The sequence below is a fragment of the Nelumbo nucifera genome, chromosome 6 (genome assembly GCF_055504915.1).
Source record: "Nelumbo nucifera cultivar China Antique chromosome 6, China Antique-T2T, whole genome shotgun sequence".
Taxonomy (NCBI): Eukaryota; Viridiplantae; Streptophyta; class Magnoliopsida; order Proteales; family Nelumbonaceae; genus Nelumbo; species Nelumbo nucifera.
The window spans coordinates 5,431,048-5,438,211 of NC_142654.1; positions in this window are offsets into that span (position 1 = coordinate 5,431,048).

Genomic DNA, 7,164 nt, shown 5'->3' on the forward strand with positions numbered 1-7,164 from the left:
ATCTTGTTTTGACCTTCCACTCTATCAAGGATTATACCCTTTGGTAAATAACATATTTCTCATTTTCATTCCATTTTCTGTTCAACAGTGTCTAATGAAAGGTTTTTTTGGTAATAAATAAAAAAGAAAAATATTATTAAAGAATAAGAAATTACAAGAAGGTGATAAGATATCACCCTCAAAAGTTCATAGCCCAACACCCACACCTTAGATTCCTTCAATCCCTTTTAATACATACTTTTTCTTCTCCATATCTTGCAAACAAAAAGAAAACCCACTGCCAAAATCCATTAAAATTCAAAGCCAGCAATCCCCCTTAAAGATCCCAAATCAACATTGATCCTAACAACTTTCACCACTCGGCCCTACAGAATGGGAATGGGTTCAGTTTCCTCCCAGCCAAATAGTTGGAATCGGAATTGCCCATTCTGATTCTGATTCCATACCTCTATTCCCATGAACCAAACTGTTTGTACTATAGATGACGGAGTTTGGGCTTCGGCTGTTTTAAATGGGTTGATACTCACAAATGCACGTCTCTTGGAGCCATGGTGATTTGGGAAAACAATTGTACCAGGCTGAGTAGATGGAAAAGTTGGCAACAGATTTGCATCACCCTTTATTTCCTCTGAGAGATTTGTGTTTTCTTATCATGAACAAAGTGATACTCCAGAAGAAATTCAAATTTTGCTTTCCAAGACATTGAATGTTTCGGATGCTTCAGTGGGTGACAAATGTGGTGATCATAAGTTAGGTTCAAATTGCAAAACCTACATGTTTCCTTATTGCAGCTTGAATCTGGGAGTAAAAATTATGATAGCAGTATAGCACCACTTCCTTAGAAAGGCAACTCTTCCTTACTGCAGCTCGAAGGAGTGAAGTGGCAAGAAGTGAGGTGACAAAATAATTTCAGCTTGGTTCTGGGCGATGCCTTCAATTTTTCAAAGCAATAAAAAAAAGCCCAAGACTTCGAGTGGATCATAGAGCGTCAGCTCGCATTTGACGAGCTTAAGAGATACCTTAGTTCTTCGCCCTTACTAACTAGGCTAGAACCCAGATACAAGCTAAAGCTCTCTCTACCTCTCGGTGAGTGACGAGAAGGTCAACTCGGTATTAATTATAATAATATAATTATTAAATTACACTATTTTTCATTATTTAATAATAACAATTATTACATAATAATTCTTAAATTACAATAATGAAAAATAATAATTATATTGTAAATATTTTTAATAATTATGATATTATAATTATTACACAATAGAAATTATTATTATTAGATTCCAATAAAATTATTGGAATATTTATTATTATTAGTGTTACAATAATTATTACACTAATATTTCTTACATTAATAATTATTTAATAATTATTGAGATGTATACTACCTCATTATTTAATAAATTATTATTAAATAATTATACACATAATATTTTACCTCAACTATTTAATAATTACTTATTAAATAACTATAATTATTTAATAATTATTAAATTCATTGTTTAAATAATGGATTCGAATATATTGAAAATCATTTCAGTATATATTTAAATTATTAAACTTTAATTTATTGGAATAAATTATTAAATTATTTTATAATTGCTTTGGAAATTATTTACATAATAGTCCATCTTTATTATTAAAAAATAATTACTAAATAATCAGATAACAAATAATTATTAAATAAATAATTATTTTCATAATACTTTACCTCATTTATTAAATAATTATTAAAAATTCTTTGATAATTATTAAAACCATTAATTAAATAATGGATTCAGGAATATACTGGAAATTATTTCAAAATATATTTAAATTATTAATTTTCAATTTCTTGGAAGAAATTATTAAATTATAGTATATTAATTTTCATAAAATTAATTTCCCCAATTTATAAAATTTTAATTTATGCAATAAATTGTTTAATTATTTAATAAATATTTCAGAAATTATTTACATAATATTCCATCTTTATTGTTTAAAAAATAAGTATTAAATAATCATTTAATAAATAATTACTTACATAATAGTTTACCTCAATTAATAATTATTGAAAATCATTTCAGAAAATATTCAAATTATTAAATTTTAATATCTTGGAATAAATTATTAAATTAAAATTAATTACTTTTCAGAAAAATAATTTACCCAAGTTATAAAAATTTAATTTCCTGGGGGTAAATTACTTAATTATTTAATAATTATTTCAGAAACTTTTTACATAATAGTTCACCTTTATTGTTTAAAAGATAATTATTTACATAATATTTTACCTCACTTATTTAATAATTACTAAATCCATTATTTAAATAATGGATTCGGGAACATATTGAAAATCATTTCAGAATATATTTAAGTTATTAAATTTTAATTTCTTGGAAATTCTTAAATTGGAATAAATTAATTTTCAGAAAAATAATTTCCCCTAATTATAATTTTTTATTTATTGGAATAAGTTATTTAATTATTTAATAATACTTTGAAAATTATTTACATGGTAGTCCATCTTTAAGTGCAAGCCCTCCTTGAGGGCCTCAGATCTGCTAAACTTCTACTCTATAGTTTGTTGCAAGTGAAGGGGATTCTAGAATAATGATTGGTTGGGCAACAAATTTTGAGAGAGGTTCTTAGAGGATGGCCCATTTCCTTCATGAGCTCATGATATTTCAACTTCGCTTGGCTGCTGCTTTAGGATTCCAAGAACTCTGAAGCAAACTTTGAACAGTTAATCCCCATCATTATTAATAACCATTGGAGTTATTATTGTAGTTTTGACATGCAAGTACTTAGATTGAAGGTGAAAGACCAAGTCTTGGAAATACATGGTATTTACTTTGTTTCAAGGATTCTATTATGTAATAGTTAATCAGTTCAAAGTGAAACAGGAAATGTTTAATTTCATATTCTATGCTTCTATTAAGAAAAACCCACCAAGTGGTTCATGTCAACTTGTACCGTTTCCTTGAATTATTGATCTTGTGTTAAAGTAGATCAATAGCCATTGTGCTTGGTTGGATGGAAAACATAACTCTATACATTGACTTCCATGGAGAATGGCATTTTCCTTGTGTTAGACATGCAAGAAACATCATGTAGAAACGTTTATTTCACAATTTGCTCTTCTTTCTAGAAAATAATTTCCTTCACCCTAAGGGGGTGTTCTTTTTTTGGATTTTGAGAGGGGGAAAGTTGGTCAATGGGATTTTGGTTCCCATTGACCAAGAATCCCATGATCATTTTTCAGATTAATGTGGGGACCAGGGAAAGTTTATTTTCTTGGGTAGATAAACGATACCCATATCCTAGGTGGGTAAATAATTTTCCCACCTAGGAGGAAAGTTGCTAACACTTCAATGGGACAAAAATGCCCCTATTAATAATGGATTTTTATGACTAAAATGGTCATTACATTATTTACCTGAGAAATAAAAGAACATGGGTAAATGCACTTATCCGGATAAGTGTTTCCTAGGAAAAACTTACCCAGGTAATTGCATTTACCCGGGTAAGTAACTTATCGAAAAGCGAACGGGGCCCAAGTGTTATATCATTCCCTTCACCCTGAGGGCTTTTCTAGTTACTTCTTAGGCACCACTTCAGAAAATGACGTTAGGTACCCTTTCTATATTATCCCTTTAACTACACCGGTCTACCGAAAAAGTACATGTGGTGGCCCCATTGTTGTGTAGTTGAAAGTTGAAACCATTTTACACTAAGGCTCAGTTTGGAAAGAGTACAAATGCAAATATGTACAACGTAAATACATACAAAATATAAGGTTTTGCACTCTACATATTTACATTTGTACTTCTTCCAAACTCAGCTTAAGTGTTTTCCACCATGGTGTGGATGCCTTATCAGCAAAGTTCTACGAAAGCACTTTCATGAAAATACTTTTATAAAAATATTTTTATAAAAGTGCTTATGTAAAAGCATTTTTTTATAAAAGTGTTTACAGAAGTACTTTTATAAAATTCAACTAAGGACAATTTTGGAAGAAAAAAATGATAAAGTGCTTTTTTGTATAAACACTTAAAAACAGCTGGAAATTTTGACTTAAAAAATAAGTCCTTATTTTTAAAATAAGCACTTATTCCAGACTTATTTCCCAAACACCAATAAGTGCTTAATGATGTAGTCCCGGCCCAAATAAACACTTATTTTTAAAAACTTCCAAACATGGCCTCAGTCATTTATTATAAAACTTCATGAAAATATTTAAATATAGCATGATGTGGACTGATCCACGATGTTTACCTTACCTGTAGACAAAGAATTAAGATAATGTAAGTTAGTCCACCTAGGATGTCAAAGAATATTAATAAGGGACTGGCATGGATTGAAATGAACCATCCATGGTTTTGTCTATGGTACCAAATATCCCCGGATTATCTCTCAAATCGCCACAAGAAGATTGTTTATAAATTCACCATACAACATCCAACCATATATTGAAAACATCTATCACACACTTGTATGTAAAATTCATGAGGAGATATTCATGCCGTGTAGCTGATGACGTGCTATCTCAATCATGCTTTTTGCTTGCAGAAGATCCTGTCAGGGTGAAGGCTGAGGTTTTTCCATTAAGCCACCCCTTAATCCATACAACCTTTGTCAGGCTGAATTTGGATAGGCTAATTTGGACAAATAATGGGACCGCCACGCCGAGAATACTTGACCAGGCCAGGACCAGATGGCCTTGGCCTGTTCCAAATTTTCTTCCCTCGCAGCCCTAAATTGGGCTATGACTCAATCTCTGAACAATCCGGCTTTATGTCAATGGTTTCTCATAAAATTCTATGGAAAGGACAAGGAACCTCCAAAGTAGGTTTTATGCAATATTCTTTCTCATTATACCTAGGAAATGGACGAAATAGGTAACAGCGACATTTTGTCTAATTAAATTTGAAAACCATTGTTGGTTTGCTTGTTTTCCATGTTGATAGCTTGATAAGATATTGATCAAATTGCTTCCCACAGGTTGCGGTTGAATTTCCTCTACCATTTTTCTTTCGTTTGGGACCCACCAATATCTGAAGTTTCAAATTTAAACATTGCATTTGTCAACAAAGAGCTTCCCTGGTTATTAATCAGTCGTAACAAAATCTCGGTTCAACCTTGGCATTCCTTCATCAAGTTCTATTCAAAGTTCAAACCTTTATCTTTTTCTGTTTACAGAAAATGCTTAAAATATGTAAATCATTTGTACAGAGAATTAATGCTTTCTTGGTCCACATCACAACTTATCTCCACTCATCAACAGCTGATTTAGTTTCGTTTTTATTAAGAAACTGAATCTAATCGCATGGGTTTCCTCTCATGTAGATGAAAACCAATTATAAAGAAAATAGTGTGATCAGTGATCACGACAATTATGATCTCAAAGCTACCAACATAAATCGGGATCGATATATGATGATACAAACTACAGAATTGGAATTGAATATGTAGCCAACACCAATCTGATTGGGTTTTCAATCTTGATGGACAGTCTGGATCGTCATAACATAAGATATTTTCATGCGACAGAAATACATAATTTGTCATAAGGGAATTCCCTCCGAGATTAGCTTCAGTCAGGGCTAAGTATGGAGATATTCCCAATGCAAGGCTGTAAAATCTGCTGGAAGAAGCATTGCCTTGACTGAAGCCGAATTCACTTCCTTCTTCACTCAAATTATAGGGGTGCAAGTTGGGCAGATTGGGCCTGGTTTTAGCTCAACCCAAAACCCAATCCTAAGAATTGGGCTTAAGACAAAGCCCAAGGTCAAGCTTGAACTATCCAACTCAAGCTCGGCCCATGCTAAAACTTAATGTATTTGGATTGGACTCGGGTTGGGAATCAACTCATACTAAAAATTGATGTACATGTATGTGTTTATATATGTATGCATGCATATGCATATATGTACATATGATTTACTAAAAAAATTATGCATATATGTATGTATGTATGTATGTATGTATGTATGTATGTATGTATACATATATATATATATATATATATATATATAATTGGGTCAAACTTGGGTTATGATAAATCAGGCCAGTTCAGGTTACCCAAGGGTTAAGCTTTTGGACCCAAGCCTGGTCTGGTGATAAAAAATTCAAGCCTAATTCATGTAAAATTATGAATTAAGTTAGCATGGGCTTAGGTTGGACCTACCCAAGTTATACCCCTACTTAATTAAGAAATATTTTCCCTATATTTAATTATATTTGCTTAAGGTTTTTTTTTTTTGACTCCATTGAAAATGCACATGCATCACAAATAATGTGAGATTTACATTTACTTGCTATCGTTTTTGTCATCATATTAGGTATTAGGTTTTCCTGTGTATTATATGGGCCATGAGTACTATATTTTAAAATGCAATTGTCCCTGTCAAATTCATCATATTGCTTCTCAACCCTTATAAAATTTTATAGTTAAACGAGACTGAATCTGCGCCTCACAAGTACATTCCATCATGCATTAGGAATATCTCCCATATTTATGTTATTATTCATTGAAGATATTCTCAATACATGGTGAAATGTGCATGTGAGTTTAATGTGAGGCGCCCTGTGTGAGGAACATATTCCAATTTTCATCATTAGTCATTTTTAACACCAGTCCGTGCACCGCACGGGTCTCTTTTTTTAGTTAATTCTAAAAAGGGATAATTGATTAATTGTATGACTTGTGTTCCTCCAAAAATAAAGGCGCGGATCAAACCCGCGTAAAGCACTAAAACCTTTGACAAGGTCAGTGCCCTTTACGTGCACCCTACGCCATCGGTCCATTCTTCACCCTTTCTCTTTGCACGACGGATCTGCTCTCACCGAGCGCACCTCACACCGACTTCAGTCATAGGCACATCCCACGACCTTTGGGCCTTAATCCATGTGACCATGTATCAATCAGAGGGACGTGTGTCCTTAGAAGTTAGACCATAGACCTTAGACCTTAGTCTAGCACTGCAGGATGCAGCGCGTAAAAGATAGTTGGGACCGGCCGCCCGTCGTCCCATTCTTCATCCTGAAAGCAAACCGTGTATACGGCCTGGTGGTCCACGGTTCGACCGTGGCAAACCACACAATAACGACAAGGACACTCTGACAGCGGTTCACTTTCTGTGATGACTCGTGAGACCGACCACGATTTATTTTTAAGTT